Consider the following 20,912-nt stretch of genomic DNA (forward strand, 5'->3'; position numbering starts at 1 on the left):
GCTCACCACTCATTTGCACACTGCAATTCAGGAAACGTGGAGTACATGATAGCCACCTTTCTCGTAGTTCTCACTTTCACTCATGCCATGGGGCAAAATATAAGGTTAAAAGGTGCAAAGGCACAGTTTCAATACTCATCAGCCTGATCCTATTTGGTACCCTATTTGGGCCAAGGTTTTAAAGCAAGTCTTCCCAATACCTGAGGCCGAGGCAGAGGTTGCAAATGGGTTACAAGTAGGCCACATTCTCCACCCTCGAATGAGAGTCCTGGGTCCAAGAACCAGCCAGGTCCCAAATGGCACCATTTCCTCAGTGTGCCAAAGGAAAAGCTGAGCAATGATCTCCACACAGGACTAACCCAGGATTTACTCAGAGGGTGCACCTGTTTTTGTTCTAAGTATTTTTCTTTGGAAGCAGCCTAAGAAGGAACGATGGCGAGATCTTGGTGCAATTCTCTTTCAGAATCTGTCATGTGGTGGATCTGCGTTGGTCTTCCTCTCTTACTGTTTTCCTCACCTATGAATGGCCATTAGTAGTTGGTAGTAATGCGATGAACGGTAAATGACAAATAAATTCTAGGCATGCTTTTTGTGCCTTATCTCACCAAATTCTTAGAGTCCTTGATGGGAAGAACTACTACTATCATTCTGTTTCACAGATGGGAAACAAAGGCCCAGAGAGATTAACTTGTCCACCCTGGACACCATGCCCTGCCTTCCCTATGCCACTCACCTTTCCCCACCAGCCTATGTATCAATGGCCAACGTGTGTGTGTTCATGCTTTAAGGGTTGTAAAAAACAAGAACAAAGAAAATGTGACAGAAATCCTATGTAGCTCAATGGCCTAAAACAGTTACTCTTGGCCTTAAACAGAAAAAGATTACTGACCCCTGAATTCTAGGCCAGTGGCTTTTCAAAGCATGGTCCCTAAGTCCACAGCAGCAAAAGCACCACGGAGAAATGCCAATTCTCAGGCCCCAACTAGACCGAATTAAATCAGCAACTCTGGGGTGTGGGGAGCAGGCAGCCATCTGTGCTCCAACGAGCCTTCCAGGTGATTCTGATATCTCCTCCAGTCTGAGAGCTGCTGATCCAGGCAGAAAGATGTCGTCACTAAGGCATACCATTGTGCCGTCTGTATAGCATGGCTCAGACTCCCTCTTGTGATACCATGTCACTGAAATTCCTCGGGCCTGGCCGCACCCTCCACACCTGCCGGTCAGCTCACACCATAACCCTGCACACCCTTCCTCATGGTCTCCCCGTATTCACTTTTGCTGTTTTCACTCCTGGGCTGGCCCTCCACAGATCGCACTGATCATCCAAACCCGGCCTGCTTGTCAGGCCCCAGCTCCACTCACACCGGCTCCAGACAGCTTTCCCTACTGCTCCAGCTTGGGTGCCCCTCACTGGTCTGCAGTTTCCAAACATGTGTCTGTCTACATAGGTTGTTCGCCAGTTGCTGTGTGGGATCTTGTGATATCCTATAAGGGAACACCCCACCCCCTGCCCCCAGCCCCCCATCACCACGTGCATTCTGAGAGAAAGATGCTGGTCCTGGGGGCACAATAAACCACATGTTGACCAAGCATGCTTGTCCTCCAGGCACTAGAGCACTTTATTTGGCCCTTCCAAACCAGGGCTCCGGGAGCAGCACCTAGCCCTCTTTCTTTCCTCCATTCATTCTATAGCATATACTGAGCCCCTGGGCCATTGGGCCCTGGAGACTCAACGAACAGCAAGACAGAGATCCCAGCCTCGTGGGGCTGATGCTTTAAAGCCACCTCTCTAACTGGGAGCTACGCCAGGTCCTTAGGAAGTGGCTGCGCTTCCTGTTTGAGAACCCACACCACTGAGTCAACTGTACCCCAAGGCTGAAGGGATTTTCCCAGGGCAAGTAAACTCGATGCTACACTAAAAATGACAGTCAGCAGGCAATTTTCTTTTACTACTTTAAGGGAGAATCCCAAATGCATACAGGAATTACCTGTTAACTTTCAGGCAGGAAACTCGACTCCACTTTGTCAATTAGCCCCCTGAAGAAGCTGCCCAAGGCTGCAAAGTTGAAGCAAGGGCAGGGCCAGGTATAAGAATGGAATGAGGGCCTCAGCAGATGTCAGAACCACCCACAGATGGCCCATCTGAGCAGCAAAGAAGATGGTTGAGAAACCCAAGCAAGGTTAAATTCTACCAGTTCAGAGAAATACAAATTTGGAGTGAAAAGCCCTCTCATTCCAAGTTCAGAAAACAGTTCTGATTACCGAGGGCCCAGATTTTAAGTAACCAGGGAACTGCCAGGAATGTTCTTTTCTCCCATGGAATCTACAGTGTGGCACAGCAGCCGCTGTCTCAGCATACTCACAGTATATACACAGAACTGAACTAGAACTCATCTCTACAATTCCTACTAACATGGAATTTTAAAGGCCTTTTCCAAACCATTACCCAGGACACACCCCTAACTCCCACAGTAATAGCAGGGGTTGGGGGCAACAGTATAGCAAACCTCACCGGAAGGTGCTTCATGATCAGAAAGGGCTTAAGGATCATCATCAGTGACAGTCCCAACATTCATCAAGAGGATACAGAACAACAGTGATCAAAAAGCAGTAGATCTGGCTAAGAATCTGCCTCCAGACTTAGCTGGAACTGCTTGCAAAACAGAGCCGATAGGCACAAAAACACAGTCTATCTCAGAAGGCCTTCTTGCCCACCACAGCAGTGCCAGCCCGAGGCCACGACCCCGTCTGTCCTCCAAAAAGAAGTCTGTACCAAGTCTGTCAGCAATGAGCTCAACTTCTAGGCCCACCACTGCCACTAACCACCCTGATCCACACCTCCTATATCCCTGTACTTCCTAAAAGAGCAGCATTCACCTCCCTCCTCCCCATTCACTCATCAGCACGGTAAAATCTGGCATCCCCCTTTCCAAAACTGATCGAAGATGTCTGGCACCGAACGAAATGTGTCAGTTCTCTTAATTTAAAAAGTAAAAGCGTATGAAAAGACGCACACATCATTAGCCTTTAGGGAAATGCAAATTAAAACCACAATGAGATACCAGTTCATACCCACCCGGATTGCCATACTCAACAGTGAGAGCTCAGAACCAGTGCTGGTAAGGACGTCTAGAAGTTGGAACCTTTGCATACTGCGGGTGGGAATGTACCATGATGTAGCTGGTGTGGAAAGTAGTCTGGCGGTTCTTCAAATGGTTAACCACAGAGTTACCATGTGACCCAGGCAACTCCACTCCTGAAATTCTCCCCAGAGAAATGAAAGCCTATGCCCACGCAAAAACTTGTACACGAATGTTCACAGCAATCTTGCTCATAATAGGCAAAAACCCGAAACAACTCAAACGTCCATCAGCTGACAGTCGGATGAAAAAAACACATACAATGGCATACTACTCAATCAATGGGAATAAGTTAGGTTCTGATATGAGCTCCAGCACAGCCAGTCCCCGAAAACACTATGTGAGGTGAAAAAAGGCAGACATAGAAAACTACATATTGTATCTTTCTATTTTAATGCAATGTGTAGAGGAAGCAAATCTATAGACACAGAAAGTGCAATAGTTGTGCTGGGCTTGTGAAAACAGGGGAATTAGGAGGTGACAACCCAGCACACGGGGGTTATTTCAGGGGATAATGAAAACATCCCAAAATTAATTGTGATGGATGCACAATTCTGTGGATATACTGAAAACACCGAATTATCCACCTTATGTGAGAGAATTAGAAGATACATGAATTGTATCTCAATAAAGCTGTTACTGAAAAAAGAAAAAAGAGAGCAAGCCCACCTCCAGAGTTGGGGGTAGGAAGAGGAGCTGTATATGGAGACAGCCAGAGGAGCCCCAGGGGCCCCTGCAGCCCCCGCCAATGACCCACCCTTTCCCATCTTCCCCACAGCCAGGCAAGGCCAGGCTGTGTCATAACTAAGGGCTGACCACAGGCCTACTAACCAAAGGAAATTACACTGAGAAATCTGCCACCAGCCACCAGACATGGCTGCTCTTATAAGATCCCCATCCACCTCAGAGGCCGTTCAAGGCCAGGCCTGCTTTGCGTGCCAGAGACCAACCTCTCAAACCACCTGAGAACATAGAGAACAACAGCTCCGCCCCAGGGGACACAGAGGAAGCAAGCAATTCCTGCAGCTGCCTACCCAACAACCTTGCACGGACCATTTCTTACTTCAGGAGCATTCTCCTCAGACGATGAGTGAAGCTGGAAATGGCTGTCCCTTCAGGAGCAATGCCAGTCCCAACCAGAGAGGTCAGCTTCTCCTAGAGCCCCACCGGCCAATCCCCTCACAGCTTGCCAATCCAACATTCATGTGGGACAGCTGTGCTCGAAGAGTCATTCACACACCTTTTCTGTCCTAGCCATGCACCCCTTGAAGTGTGTTCTATCTATCTAGAACCAGTGGCTATGGGCCAACCTTTCACCTCATCTTGTACAGTAACATTCAAGAAAGCCTAAGTCAGCTGTGTTCCTCCATGTTGCCTTGGGAAATCCCACCCATATCTCACAACTGACCCCCACCTTCTGCATACAGCCTCCCATGGAACACTCACACCAGACTGTGCTTCACTTTTTTTTTTTTTAACTATTTTTATTAACATATAATGTATTATTTGCCCCAGGGGTACAGGTCTGTGAATCATCAGTCTTACACACTTCACAGCACTCACCAGAGCAGATACCCTCCCCAATGTCCATTACCCAACCACCCTATCCCTACCCCTGCTTCCCCCAGCAACCCTCAGTTTGTTTTGTGAGATTAATAAGACTCTCTTATAGTTTGTCTCCCTCCTGATCCCATCTTGTTTCATTTTGAAGGGCTTCTTTCCTCCTGCTCTTTAGGATAATCCTTCCTTTCATCTCTCCTCTAGGGGCATAAGCTCCCAAAAGTCAGGAAATGCCAGGCATGGCCCTGCCTTGCATGTAGTAGATGGTCATTAAGTGTCTGCTAGATGGAAGGGCAGGATGGCGGAAACGAGATGAAGAAACACAAGTGAGCAGTGATCCCCAAGACCTCCTCGTGGTGTGAACCACAGAAAAGCCTGGCACTCCGACTCTATATTTGTCCCTTACCTGCCGTGAGTTTTTGCCCGAAGACCTTGTCACACAGCAGTGGAAAATCACTGTGCCCTTGAGGAGATGGGGTTCAACTACAGAGGATACGGTGGCAGTGAGGTGTGAGAAGGAAAAGAAAACAAACTCCTGACCAAAATCCCAGAAGGGGCAGTGGTTGTAGGAATGAAAAGGTATCTAAGACAAGAGATGGGAAGGCCAACAAGCAGTGGGGGTGAGGGGTCTGGACCCCAGGGGGAGGCTGCTGGTGTCATCACTGGTCATCCAAGAGGATCTGAGGAAGACACCAGAGGGGTGGTGAGTGAGGAAAAATGAACGAACACTTGCTCCCAGGCCGGGAGATCTCGGACCTGCAGCTTGCTTGGCCCACTGGCACTGTGTGACCCTAGACAAGTGTGTCTTGGTGTCCGCACATCAAGACATGGGGGAACTTGTAGCAGCACAAAACACTGTAAGAGCTGGATGGGTGGGAGCTGAAGGACGCGGGTTTAAACCGTGTCTCAAAGGACTCTGGCGTTCCCAGAGAGGTTTCTAGCTTTGAGGGCCCCCAGATGTTTTCATTTGAATTTTGTTTTTCTTTGCTTAAAATAGGTTCTTTAAAAAAAAAAAAAATCTGTTAGAAAAATTTTTACACTGTAGAGATTCAGAACAAAACTTCCCTAGCTAGTTCCGTATGCATGGAGTTTGAACTTTGAATTTCTATGCTATATGGTCAGGAAGTTAATGCTTGGCAACAGGCTCATATGCTTATTTGTTCTATAAAATTCAAGGCCACGTATTTACTCATATAAAATTATATGACAGAGAACTGATAGCCTAATTAAGTGCTAGATGAGGGTCAGTCATAAATTGTAAGTTTCAGAGGCTTCTTGTCTGACTTACTATAAGCAGTAACAAGAATCTTAAGATGATGTTAACAATTTAACTCTAAAACAATTGCCTACTACTTCTCAATTTGCATTAAGACCAACATGGAGTGTTTGGTAAACTGTTTCTAAGTTTAGACTATAAGTCTAACCCCTCCAGGGGTTAGGAGAATGAAAGATGGGAAGAAAAATATACATCGATGGCATTACTGGTATTAAGGAAGAGAGATGGTCTGGGGAGACATTCTTGCTCTAAATAGGGAGGTCTCACATTGTTAAAGGGAGAAGCGGAGGAGGACGGAAGGAAAAGCAAAGCAGAGTTTTCCTCCAAAGTGAGTCCAAAGTCCTGGGAAGTTGCTCTGAGGTTGTTCACTCCCCTGGTGGGCCCAGATACATAGGCCTGGTACCACCGTCTTGAGACCAGTGGTAGAATCCACTCAGCAGCAGCCCCTAATATGAAGTCGGTTATCACAATCTTGACAGTTGTGATATCCCCTTAGCTCACCTCTCATCCTAGGGAGCAGAGGAGCTCAGCAACCAACCAAAGGCGCCGGTTCAAACAGGTACAAACAGTAGTCCTTCTTCCCTACTTTGGGGACCTGATTCTCTGATGAATTTTAGTACTTTTCTTTAAAAACAGGAAAAACACATTCTCAGTGAAAACAGCCTGCTCCCTTTAGACCTGGTTAAACAAGTCTTATTTTGAGTCACTAGCTGAAAAATACCCACTAAAACAACACGCCTTTAAGATACTTGCAGGTTTTTTAATGTCTGGGTTGTTGTGCTGTGTTGTGTTGTTTGTTTTTAAAGTCTGGGTTTTAAATGGCCAGTCCCTTTTACATTTGAAGCAATCAGAGCAAGATTGTCCTGTGCCCAGAATTTTCACCTTATTATGCTCTACCTGCATTCTTAGTGTGGGCAGGGAAAGGAAAACCTCCAACCCCACCCATCTGAAGTGGGTTTTTGCCTGCAACTACACCGCCCACAGAGTGTAGTTCAGGGCTCCATATCTGGCATCAACAGCAAAATAAATTTTCAAAAACGGTAATAAAGCTAATGACTTTGTGTCTAGAACAGGCCCTCCTTGCTGTCAACCCTATTCTAGCTAACCCCAACTCCCCCTCCCAACTGTACCTCTGGCCACTCCACATATAGCCATCTCCACCAGGGGGCGCCATGGGGAAGGGAAACAGCTGGAAATGAACACTTGACGATCTTACTCTCACTGAGCCTTTTGGGTGTGCAGGATACTGGCAGGTGGACCAAGTACAAGGGGGACAAGGGAGTAAGAAGGAATCTGTGGCTGCTGGAACAAAGGAGATCTTCACATGTTCTGTGAGTTTCATTCACCAGGCCCATAGGTTATTCACAGTTGAATTTCCCACCCACAAAAAAATGAAACCACAGCAAGTCAAAGAATTCTGAAAACATCTATTAAACCAAAGCAAAAGGCATAACTCCCTGAATAATAAAATAAGTTCCTTTAATCCAGGGATTTCTCAATCCTTGGCGTAACTGACATTTGGGGCCAGATAATTCTTTTTGTTATGGGCCACTGTCCTGCACATTCTAGAATGTTCTCTAAACTTCCGCCACTAGATGCCATTAGAACCCTCCACTCCCAACTGTGACAATCAAAAATGTCTCCTGATATTGCCGAATGTTCCCTAGAGTAAGAAGCACCATGGTTTAGAACCACCACCTTAACCAATTAGCAGGACCTTATCCACTCGGAAGGGAGACACTCAGAGAAGGTCAACTGAGGGGAAGAAGTTGCATAGCAAGGAGAAGCAAACCAAAGTAGATTCAGGAATCAATCACTAGCCCTGAGGATGAGTAGGCACAGACCCTGAGCTAAGGCTGAAGAGCGTAGGAAGAAGAGAGGGCAGCTGATTCCTGATGTTGTCCCAACCTGACTGACAGAGGAGTCTCGTTTTCTTTCACATCCTTCAGTGCCAACACTATCCTGGCACCAGTTGAGAAGTTCATTCCTAGGCTGGCAGTGCCCGCCATTTACCAATTAGTATATGGCATTGGGGCTCTGCTCCACAAAGACCCTTATCTATAAATCAGCAGGCACAGGGAAGAAGTCTTTGAGAAGACAAAAACTGGACGATGCTACATCAGTCTTTAAAAACAGCAGGATTGTCATCTGGCTTCCAGCCGAAGAAACCAGGAACACACATTATGACAGGTCGATAATGAGTAAGAAGAAAAAAGGGAACGGTCTGTGGAAAGATCACAGTGTGTAAATTTGTTAGGTAGGTTTCCTCAATGTTAAAAGAAAATGCTCAAAAGATTCATTTTCACTCAAAGCCAAAGGACAGTAAAGCTACAAAAAGAATTTTATGGTAGGTACACAATAAACTTTTTTCTCTGAGAATCAGACTTCTGGAAACTTCCTCTATCAAGAAAATACCCATGAATACCAACAGGCCCAAAATGGCAGCAGTAATTAAGAAAAAAAAAAAAAAAAAGGTAAAAAATAACCATCAAAATCGCTTTCAAAAAAGTGGGGAAATGCCCTCAAGAAAAAAACTCATTATTCAGTAAACACTCCCTGAAGCCAAGAAACCAATCACCCTACCCCAGGACCCTTGTTCTCCAGCTGGAGGGACACAGGCTGGGTGCTGGCCTGCCCCATGAGTGTTCCAGTTGCACTGTCTGCAGAAATGGGATGGCCCTCTGAGCACTTAACTTGATGAAGACCACCAGCTTAAATTTTTTTTTAAAGATTTTATTTATTTATTTGACAGAGATCACAAGTAGGCAGAGAGGCAGGCAGAGAGAGAGAGGTGGAAGCAGGCTCTCCGCTGAGTAGAGAGCCCGATGCGGGGCTCGATCCCAGGACCCTGGGATCATGACCTGAGCTAAAGGCAGAGGCTTTAACCCACTGAGCCACCCAGGCGCCCCAAATTTTTTGTTTTTAAAAAAAAAAAACCTAGCTGATGAGTAAGAAGGTGCCAACACATACACTTGGGCCCACACACAGTCTCAAGTGGCCAGTCTTCAGTCTTATCTAATTTAAACCTTAAAATGAATTTCCCATCGCTTCTAAAAGGGGGCCACAATAAATCCACATGGAGCACAGAGCCCCAAGCTTTGGCAGATTCAGGTCAGAAATGCTCCAGGACTAGATTTTCTTAGGGAAAAACTCAACCATCTGATGCTGGTTAATAAGCTGACTTATACCCCAATTATCAAACTAAGATCAACTCTCCTAAATACATCAAGTAGATACTTGGGTCAATCCGACTGCAACCTGATCACAAGCCCTCCGATGACACAAATGATGAATTAACTCAAGCTAAAATGAAGCCTCTCGGGAGAGTTTCCTGCCCTCCAAGTTAAAGACTGCCTAAACCAGGGACTCTCAATCCTGATGACTTTGTAATCACCTGGGTTCCTTTTTAAAATATACAGATGCTCAGGTCTCGCCTCTATTTGAGGTGTGGCCTAAGCAGGGGTATTATTTTTAAGCTGCCTCGGTGATATTAATACCCAGCCAGACATGAGAAATTTTATATCCTTGGAAAGATGCTCATTTTATTAAATCTATGGTTCCTATCCAGTGAGACCCAAAATGTGATCTATCCCAATATTTCAAAATATAAACTCTCTGCTCTCTACAAATGCTGATCGACTGGTTTACTATACAATCCTCTGTAGGGCACACTGGTTTTCTCCTCAAAGAATTGCAAGCTCGACTTCCCAAGCCAGTCAACAAGGAGCCCTGCCCAAGAAGGCAGCCAGCCTTTCAGGAAGAGCTAGCTCACGATAGAGCCCTGTTAGATTACCACCAGCCATGGAAGAACTTACTGAGAATAATACTGGACTGTTAGGGCTTTTATTAACCTCTCCTTGGCCTCTGGCTCCAAAGAGGAGAAATTACTTGAGGCTGTCTACCAATGCTTCTACTAATCAGCACCTTTATTAAACTTGCTACTCAAAATCTCGTCTGTGGACCAGTAGCACTGAGATGACTGTAGTTAGAAATGCCAAATCTGAGGTCCAACTCCAGACCAAACGAATCAGAGCTGGTGTTTATAACAAGATTTCCAGGTATTTGTTTGCACACTGAAGTCTAGCATGCACTGCCCTTTATTTCATCTGGGATAGTAAGAACGGGGACCAGACGCTAATTTCAATGGGAGATGACAGAGAATATGGCACAAATTCCCTTTTTTATAATGTACACAGAACTCAGTGATTTGATAAGATGTCTGAATAAATGAGATGCAGGTCACTAAGACCAGTGTCTTACAAACACTCCTATTACATAAGATCCATCTAGCTATGGTGACACATATATGGAGACGGCATCATTTTCTCATTGTGAACTACGAGCACACAGAAGACAATCAGTCTTTCTAATGGTGGGGTGTTGATACATTATGCTAAAACCAAAGACACCATTTGGAAACAGGTCTTTCAACTTTTAACTCTGATACAGCAAATAACTCCATACAGCAAGTCACCTCAGGCAGCTTCTCCACATAGAGTTTGCTCCGCTCAGAGTTGATATCGCCAGGGTTGTGCTGTTGTGTTTGAATTGCTGAGGTACTCATTTGAGAATATCCACTTACCAATCACTACTATTTCCCAGCTGACTTCCAAGTGAATAGCCTCCACATGAGGTAACCAGTTTCCTAAGGTGCCTTCATTTGGCCTAAGATGATCTCGACCAATACGGAGTTTCTGGAAATGCCTCTGATGAGGTCGGATGTTTTCTGGGGGCACATGCTGACTTTCCATCACTGAAAGACTTGCAAAGCTTTGCTGAAAGAAACTATATTTGAAGGATGACTTAAAGGATACACAATCCACTCACTGTTCTAGACTGACTTTGATCAACCTTTTGTGCCAAATTATCTTTAACATTCTCTCTCTCCCTCATGTTCCCTCTCTCCTTCCCTCTCTCTCACACACACATACACACACACGTCTTAGAACTTTTTAGTCATCTCTTAGTTCTTACACATATATATGACCAAGATGGAACATTAAAATAAAATCACATTTCATTTTTGTAAAGTTTCTGAAGTTCACTCATTTTGAGATCATCTTTGCTAATGTTCAAAATGATAAATGACAAATGACCTTTTGCCCATTTAGCCTGTAACAACATAGCATTTAATTTAAACCTGTAAGAAAAAAAGTATGGTTTGTCTATACAAGCAATTCCAGAAGTACATCCTTATTAGTATACATGTGGTGTGGGAACCAATGTAGATTCAAGACCAGATAATAATCTAGTTAATAGCCCTGGCATCAACACAAGATGAGAAACTGCCCCATGTTTGGCTTTCATACATCTGAATTTAAAAACAAACCCATTGGTTTATAAAGGGGGGACTCTTTACTTCCTCTGGATGTGTTTTCCTCCAGAATGTGTGCTCCATTTTGTAGAAAAAACCACCAAGGGGACTATTCCTGCCCCTGCATCACAGCACTTGTGGGCCTCCTGGAGGAGGAAGGACAGCATCTAAGCTTTCGTGGTGGGGGCTGCTGGGTTTCTTGCCAGGAGGGCTTGGCAACCTTTTCTCACTCTCTTCCTGTCCCCATGGCTTATAAGGATAGGGCTTCCCTACCCAGCAGAGCCCTCCCAGGCTGCCAGGCCCCCACCTGCACAGATGTGTGGATCCCATCCAGGGCAGATGGGAAAGTTGTGCACCCAGACACATCTTCCAACTGTGTTTTCCTCTAACGGAGCTGGTACTGCACTTCAATCTTTGTCTGGTTTCTTCTATTTCCTCTAGTTCAGAACCCAGAAGGGAGGAAGGGTGTGATTAACTGGCATCTCCAAACCCCCTTAAGTTTATTTTTGTATTTTTTAGTGTTTTGTTTCTAAATATCAGGGTAAGGCAGGTGGTTTCCAGCAGCTATTTGAAAGCACGTCTCCAAAACAACACATTGCAGGTGTATGACTCTCTCATCCTAATAAATTAAAAGATGAAATGACTGTAACAGTCATAATATTTTCTTTTTCTAAATATTGATTTTTAAGAAATACTGCAAGATATGCCAAAAGAATTCTGATCAGATGAGTGCAACTTTTGGCGAGAGAGAAGATAATCTGGAGGAGAAACGGCAGAATGGTCAGCTCAATGCTCCATCATTTAGACTTTGACCTGAATGTTCCGAATGCATCCTGCCTTTAACCAACAGTCCATTAGGGATATAAATAAACATTTTTTTTTTTTTATTGTAACATATCATCTCAAAAACCTCATGGCCTAGCAGTGCAGAACACTCCTGCGAATGCCACTAACCACGATCATAGCTCTTGATAAATGCTGGTAGGCTTTCAAACTTGTCCACTTCAAAAGGGATCAGAGACTGTGTATGTAAATACATGTTTTATTTAATGGCCTTCAAAAAAAAAAAAAGGTTAAACAGACATCTCTACTGTTTGGAATGAAAGCTTAGGCAGGATACTCTCAAGAATCCTCAGGGCACGAGAGCTACCAGATGTGAACTGCTGGCTTTGGAGATTTCTAACCCCTGGATCTGGCCTGACCCTGACCACATGTCTTGGAAAGAAATCTTCAGAGCAATGCATATTTGACCTAAAATAGAGACACTTAAAAAAAAAAAAAAAAAGTGGGGCAGATAAAAACCTCTCACTGGGTTTACTATAAACCTGGCAAAGGCTTTGCTGATTATACCGAATGCATCCAAGAGGACCTAGAGGAGAAAGTTCTCATCTAAACAGAAAGAATACTCATCCAGGCATCTGGAAAACCAGTCAGATTTTATTCAATGACCCAGTGAAATGTAACTGCCATTGCTTCCCTCTTCACGAGAGCTGCTAGGAAAAGCTCAGAGCCAGTATCACCGTCCCCTTCCGGGAGGTGAACTGGTATCTGTTCTGTGTGTACCTCATTCCTGACTCTTACTTTCCTACTCTGTTTTATTTCAGGCCTCATTTTTTTTTCCTGACTAAATTTTACTTGTATTTTTATCTTCCTGTAGTATTTGTTAATCCCTTTTGGAACAAATCATGGTAAGCAATTAAACAAAAAAGAACAAGACAGCTGTAGTAGGTAGAATACTGTCCACACCCTCAGCCCTAAGAACCTGCTGTATTACACGGCCGAGGGGAGTGGAGGGCATGGATGGGAGTGAGGTTGCTAACCAGCCCACCTTAACGCAGGGAGACAGATGATCCTGGAATATCCTGGTGGGCTCCAGGTCATCACGGGACCCTTGAAAGTAGAAAAGGGAAGCAGAGGGGAGGCTTCTACTCAGGAAGTCTTAGACTATTTACTAGATCGCTTGTTTAAAACCAAGGACACTGCTTTAACCAATTTGGTTATTTGGTTTCTCCAACTAACCTCTGGTTCTACTCTAGCAGTAAGAGATTAGGGATCTTAGAAGGAGGGAGTGCTTTCTAAGGAAGACAAGAGCACAAGAAGGAGCCGCAGGAAGGGACAGTCCTTGAGGGCCAGTGAGAAGAGGGGAAAGGGGTGTCTCGGGAGGGCCTGGGGGCACCACCTTGCCTCTGGTTCCCACTGAAGCCGATTTTCCCAATAAGAACACAGCATCAGGGACGCCTGGGTGGCTCAGTTGGTTAAGCAGCTGCCTTCGGCTCAGGTCATGATCCCAGTGTCCTGGGATCGAGTCCCACATTGGGCTCCTTGCTCGGCGGGGAGCCTGCTTCTCCCTCTGCCTCTGCCTGCCATTCTGTCTGCCTGTGCTCACTCTCTCTCCCCCTCTCTCTGACAAATAAATAAAATCTTAAAAAAAAAAAAAAAAAAGAACACAGCATCACCGATGAACAGGATGTAAGACAGAGTTTGGAAGGCTTCTAGAAAAACTACTACAGCTGAACCCCTCATCTACAGATATGTGAAGCATGGATGGGGGACAGGAAGCAAAGGGAGGGAAGACTGGGGTCAGATGCCCCGTGAGTCACGTATGCTGACCATGGGGCTTCCCCTCTGGACCCTGGCTGTCACCAAACTCTCTGCACCATGAAAGTGGGACAGTCCCAGCCACCACAGCAGTCAGAGCCAGCAGTCATCACCTTAACACATCCTCTCAACCTATGAGGTGGGTGCTACAACTGCCCCCACTTACAGTGGGGGAAACTGAGGCATGAACTCCTCAGTCTATTCAGGGTTAACCCAGCTACCAAGTGGTAGAGCTATTACTCTAGTGGCCAAGCTTCTTAACCAGCACTCTAGGATACCTTAGTACCTGTCAGAGACATCTAGAAGGTGCCCAAACTTACGAAATGAATACACATACCAACCTTAAAAGAAAATCGAAGGGACTAAATCACTTGATGGGGCATCTAACAATAAGCACTTAATAAATGTGAACTACTTTCCATTGCGGGTTGGGCTTCTGCCCTCATTTCTTCAAGGAAACCCTATATGCCAGCTACTTTCAAATGAGAAACTGGAAGGGTATAGAAAAATCACCTGGACATTTTTCAAAAATAAACAATAAAAACAACAAACAAACAGCCCTGTGCAGAGGCCTCCCTTATCCTCTTCTCCAAATTCTGTTTTTAATCATTCTGGGTTAGGCTTCTAATGGGTGATTTTTAAAAGACAACAACCTTCCCAGATGATCCTGCAAACACCCCCTCACATCCTGCCCCTAGCCCAGCCGGTGAAGCATCCCTCCCACGAGGCATCTTGGCTCTCGTGACAGAGAACCCAGAATGGATGTAGTACTGGAACCTCACGGTGGGGACTTAAAGATCTGAGGAACAACAAATAAAATTAGAGCAGTGAGCAAACAATTGAGCCACTAGAGCCAGCCAGGCAGGCACAGAGCAAGAGGGCAAATGCACGCACGCACACACACACACCCTTAAACTACAGAGGCTAGCCTGGGTAAAGGGAGAGATTACTAACACATGTCACCATTTAGAAAGACGTATCCATCTTACTATTGTTCTCTTGTGATTCTATCCAGGTGATATTAGAGTAGCATTTTAGACTATTGTCCATAGCACAAAAATTGGAAGGGCAAAGAGAGGTCAACTAGAGAAGGGAGACCTCATCAGCTGAACATTCACAGAAGGGCTCAATGGGGGCTCTCAGGGTCCTGCGTATCTCAGAGAAAACACTGAAGGTTTGAGAGATGCTTCTTGCTCTTGGAGACAAGACCCAGCCCCCCTAACACTCATCAAGGGCAGCACAGAATGCTCCTAATGGGGATGCCACCCAAGGCTCAGTAGTGATGGGGCCCAAAGACTCAGGGACTGGAGAGAAGCCCCAGGAGGTTGCCTGGGGCCTGGGACCTGAACTGGATTTCTTTCTTCATTAGCCCTCATTTCCACAACTCCAACTAATGTCAGGCCCCAGGGTAGACACTGGTGGACAGAAGGTGAATAGAACGAAGTTCTTGAAGCCACTGGCTGCAAGTGGCCGGCTTAAGGAAAGGTACAGGACACTTGAGATACTCAGCTTGTCTGCAGTTACAGACCTGGGCGAGAATCGCTCTGGAGGGAGGGGACCACGATGCAGACTTCCAGGACTTGGCGCAGTGCTTTGAACCAGTCACCTGACATTCCAAAGCTCTGTTTTATCTGTCCTTAAAATGAGGCAGCAGAAATAGGGATTAAGTCCCTGCCATTTTAAGTATCAAATGAGAGGACCCGATTTTTATTTGCTAGCTCCTTGAATTTTTTAATAATTCAAGATGACCAGAATATGATCCTGGAAGAGGGTGGGGGGCAAGAGATTACAGAAATTGACTTACAGTGAGAGAATTATAGATAAATGAAGCCATTATGCAAACAGAAAACCACCGACGTTCAACTGTGCCCCCTCCATTTTATCCCTTGTCTCAAATATGCTAAATTCATGTCACTTGCCTCTCATAACCACTAGATTTATGAGTCCATTAAAAAAATGGTATCATCACCCCATGTAAAAAAACTATGGTCATTATTATAATGATTTAAATGCCCACAGTAGCATCTGGGGGGAATTTATTAATACCTTAGCAAAACGTACCATGAATACACCATTGGGATATTTACTTTTTAAAAGTTCCCTGATTTGGGGGCACCTTGGTGGCTCATTGGGTTAAGGCTTTGCCTTCGGCTCAGGTCATGATCTCAGGGTCCCTCCATCAGGCTCTCTGCTCAGCAGGGGGCCTGCTTCCCCCCCACACTGCCTGCCTCTCTGCCTACTTGTGATCTCTGTCTGTCAAATGAATAAATGAAATCCTTAAAAAAAAAAAAAGTTCCCTGATTTTTTCCCAGTGAGTTCCATGGATATTTAACTCACACTTTGACTGCCCCAATCAGCCCCCTCCCCCAGATTACAATTCAATTGGGCTGGGAAAGCCAGGAAACCATTACAATTTTAAGAACACCCCCAAATTCTAAGGTACAGCCCGAGTTAAGAACTACGAAGCTAAAGTGTCTGCCTTACCAGACAGATAATTAAAGTAATCAGGGAGAAAAGAGGGGGAACAACCCTGAGGAGGAGGGTGTTAGAGGAGGGGAGCTGTGACGAACCGGAGACCACATGCCCCAGCTACAGAGGGGACCGCCTCGCATCTCCAGCTACCAGATAACTTAAGGGAAGGCAGCCTGGGGTGGCCAGATGGGCCGTCTTCTCAGAGAATCCAGAAACCCAGAGTTTTGGGTGAGATCTGTTTGCAAATGGCGACACTAGTTTCTGTGTTTATTTTTGTTTTAACTTCTCCGTGGGCCAGAGTTCAAAGGTGTTTAGAATCCTGCTCACCTGCTCAGTCCACATCATTACAGTGTCTGTCACTTTATCCTGATTGTGTAACCATTCTTAACTTTCTCAACAGCAGCCAGTATTGTTCTTCATCAAATACGAATTTCTGACCATGTTAAAGGCTTCAGAGCCCCAGCTTTTACAGTCCACGTGCTCTACCCAATACAACTTGGGAATGAGTCACACCTAACTGCCAATCCTAAGGAACTGGAAAGATGACTGGTCCTAAGTCATCTAGGGAGAGATGCAGGCCCCAGCATTCTAAAAGTCTAAGTGACCTGCCTTGGGCCACCAAAGACTTCTGGAGGTAAGGATGACCCACCCTGTCGGGAGTTTGCCCTGGAAATTCCCTCCCCAGGGGAAACCCTCTCTTTACAAGCAGAGAAGGATGGCCGGTCACCCCAAATGAAGGACAGAGCCACACTGCCCTCCCTTGTGCAGGTACCCCATCCCCTATAATCCGGTAATGCTTGATATGTATATACATTTTGGTTTCACGTCTTGCTCCCTGTTAAGATTCAAACTCCTTGAATGAGGAGATTCAAGTCCTTCTGCAAATAATGTGTGTTGGGAATAGTCCTTATGGTCCCTTGGTCAATGAAGATGCCTGCTGGTGTTGTCCTGGGAAAGCAGAGACACTGCCGCTCTGCAATCTCTCTGAGAAGCTGCAGGTCTTGCCCACCCGCCCAAGCCTCCTCCTCAGCCCCCAATAATTGCTTCACCACTTCGCCAACACACAGCAGGAAAAAGACAAAGAAATCAATCAGATGAGTAACCTTCAGCTGGCTGCTTTCTTCTCTCCTTGGGCCATGAAGTCTCCTTCCTCCTCTAATAAGGTCATGACCCATCATCAAGGGACGCGGCATCTAGTGTGTTCCCCATTCTCCACTTGAGAGCTACACCTCAGAAGGCAGCTTCTCAGCTGTGAAAGAGGTCGGCCTCTGTGATCCTCTCTCAGAAGCCTGCTTCAGAATTACTCAAGAGAGGGAGAGCCGAACCTGGAGTGTCTTGCATGGATGGAGGCCAACTGAAGTGGTACAAAGACTTGAGAATTAGATACAGACTCAGATCTCAGCACTGGCATGACATGGCCCTGTGCATCTTCGGGAAGTTACAGAAACAGAGATCCTGTCTACTTTGCAAAGAGTCCAGTCCAGTGGCCAGCCCCTGAGGAGAGGTGGGTGTCCCTGAAGAAGTCTCATGACTCCTCTAAGGAGCCCCAGAGGCCTCTGTGCATCAGGTGGGAGAAGTCACCCTACCACCTGATTTGAAAACTGACTATCTGCCTTCTCTGACCCAGTTTTATTCTGAGGCAGATAGTGGTTTTCCTATTGCTCTTTAGTTCCCTTTCTCAGAAGACACAAGCCCATCTGTGTGAAACGCAAAAAAATGCGGGCAAGTGTCAGCAAAATGTCACCACAGCTGACACGAAGGATTCTTCTATCTTGTCCATCAGTTTTGAGGAGGAGGCTGAGCTAAACTCAGTCACCAGAATGGATTCTCAGTACTGGTAATGGTAAAAAGGGCTACTTCAAAGAAATCTCTCTTGGGTTAGCACCTAAAAGTCTGAAATCCACTGAATTCCTTATAACCCATAATAATATTCCACCTCTCACAGCAAAACTCCATTTTATGATTCACTGCATAGAGCCATACGTTGAGAGATGCTGTATTTCAGAATTATGACCAAAACAAGACAAAAAAAAAAAACAACAATAAAATAAGCCCTGTGCCCTGATGTTTTACAATCTAAACAAGATAAAACAAAGCAAGATTTACACATGCCTGGGAAACAATTCACACTGACATAATTTTACGCTAACTGTATCTGAGATTCTAGAAGAATAAATGTCTGTACTATTCTTCTAGCATAAAACCTGTTGTGGCAGTTCGACTTTTCACATAAGAAAGTTATGACCTTAGGTCACTAGATAGAATTACACTGCTCAAATTTATTCTTGGCAAGCTCTTTGGGCTATAATCCACTTTATAAGGATAAACAAGTGGTAGCTGTCAAAATCTCACACACACTGCCACCACTCCCAGAATCAAGTCTGTCCATGCTATTCCTCAAGTAAAATGGGTCTCAATGAAGTCAAGAAATAATCCAAAAGTTCATGTAACACGAATTACTACATTCTAACCTGGCAAAAGAAAGAGGTGTTGAAGAAATGCATTATTTAGGTCTGTAGCTTACTTAACAGCAATATCTCCATGTCCACTTCCTGGTTGTAATATTGTACTAGAGGATGTAAGATGATACCATTGGGGGAAGCTGGGTTCAGGGACACTCTGTCCTCTTTTTACAACTTCTCACGAAATAATTGTATCAAAATAAAGGCTTTTAAAAAAGATTTATTGCTTATTTACATATTGGGGAAGATTTTTCATGACACAGAAACCCAAACTGCTTTCCCCATGCTCCCTGCTTCTGCTTATGGGTCCAGCATGGGGCCTTCACCTAAATACTTTGAATAGGGTCTCCAGATGATTCTGAAAAACCTCCCCTGTTCAGTGAGAACCACCCCAAGAACGTAAGTCACCGGAGACTATTAAGATTGGAGAGAACTCCATGTTTGATCTTGGCTGCTGTGTAGAGAATTTGAAAATGTTATGGCTGGAGCCCAGGAGACCAGGGAGGTGGTTCATGCAACTCTGGGTGACAAATGAGTCAGATAAAGGCCTCAGCAGGGTACTGGCAGTCATACTATGTACACACCAGGAGCCAGAAACATTTAAGAGATCAAATCAGCAGGACAATGGACAATGGCCAGTGGAGGGGCTGGGGGAAGTAGAGGCTTGGATGACCATGAGACTTACAGCTGGGGCATGTGAAGAAAAGTAGGGTGTCCTTCATCAAGAAAGGAAAAGGGAGGAGCCGTTCTGTGAGGGAGGATGAAGAAACCTACCTGAGGGTTCTACAGGGCAATAGTACTCTACAATCCACTGCTGACCAAACAGTCTTCTTCCTCAGGGGAGAAATTCCCCCTTCCTGGTCTGACTTGAAGAACCTGAAGATGCCCAACCTGGCACAGCTGATGAGAAGGACAGCTACAGCCCTGCCACAGCAGCCACTTGGCTCTGGTCAGTTCCTTCTCATGTCCAACCACATATCCAGTCATCTGACCCCACAGAACTCCAGCTAGAAAAAGATGACCCAACTGAGATGCCTCCACAAGATCTAGAGGCTCTTCGATTCTAGCATTCCTGTGAAAGGAACTAAGTGCCACAGGGTATCAGACTTAAAAAGACATCCCCCCCCCCCCAAATTGAACACCCTACAACAAATGTTTTCACATTTTTTCTCACCAGTAGGAGTTCAGGTTATTGGGGAATAGGAAAAAGGGCCTATACAAACACCTCCCAGATGGACAGCCATAGCTCAAGTTTCACTTAGAAATGCATTTCTTGCGGGTGCTCAGGTGGCTCTGTCGGTGAAGTGTCCGACTTTTGATTTTGGCTCGGGTCATGACCTCAGGGATTCTCTCTCTTTCCTTCTCCCGCTGCCCCTCCCCCTGCTCATGCTCACTCTCATTCAGTTGCGGGGGGTGGGGAGGGCTTTCCTTTGAGGAAGAGAATTGAAACTCCAGGAACCCCTTCAACAAACAAACATTTCTAGAATCAACTACCAAGAAGTAGAAGGGAACTGAGAAATAGTAACTCCCTACTGCCTTCTCTAGAAAGTTTCCTTCTACAAGGTCACTGTGATCAGAGATTAGCTTCTTCACCACGTTGCCCATTTTCTAACCCAATCTTCACAGACAGGGCATTTTCAAATGGAACACTACCTCCTCAAGCCCTAAACACAAAGGGTCCCTCCCTCTGCCAAATCCTAGAGCACTCAGTATCTCTATTTGTCTTATTTCCCTGATTATGTTATTGATGATGCTATATAAGGACTATTTCTTGAGTACTCGCTATGCACCAGCTAGGTGCTTCATGTAAATATTAATTAATCCTCACAGCCACTGTAATACCCATTTCACAAATAAGGAACGCAAGACTGAGACATTACTACAGTGCACAGCCCTTACCCTCTGTGCTGACCCAGACAGCCCCTTCCGGTAAGCCCTAGTTTACTCCACATTACATGTTATGTGTGAGGTTTTTGTCCCCACAGCATCTAACACAAAAGTTCTGTCCTACCAGCCTCGGGAGGCCAGCATGCTCTTTAAGTTGATAATCCGATCTACCAGATCCCAGTGTTCCCAGGGGGATCAGAGTC

General features: G+C 45.4%; 1 protein-coding gene across 6 annotated transcripts in view; it reads right to left on the reverse strand.

The window, feature by feature from the left end:
* The window catches only part of LOC111141394 (mannosyl (alpha-1,6-)-glycoprotein beta-1,6-N-acetyl-glucosaminyltransferase), a 346,427-nt gene that overhangs the window by 220,881 nt on the left and 104,634 nt on the right, over positions 1-20,912 (reverse strand). The window lies entirely within an intron of this gene.

This window comes from Enhydra lutris, unplaced genomic scaffold (assembly GCF_002288905.1).
Source record: "Enhydra lutris kenyoni isolate GAN:26980312 unplaced genomic scaffold, ASM228890v2 scaffoldscaffold1, whole genome shotgun sequence".
NCBI classification, from domain to species: domain Eukaryota; kingdom Metazoa; phylum Chordata; class Mammalia; order Carnivora; family Mustelidae; genus Enhydra; species Enhydra lutris.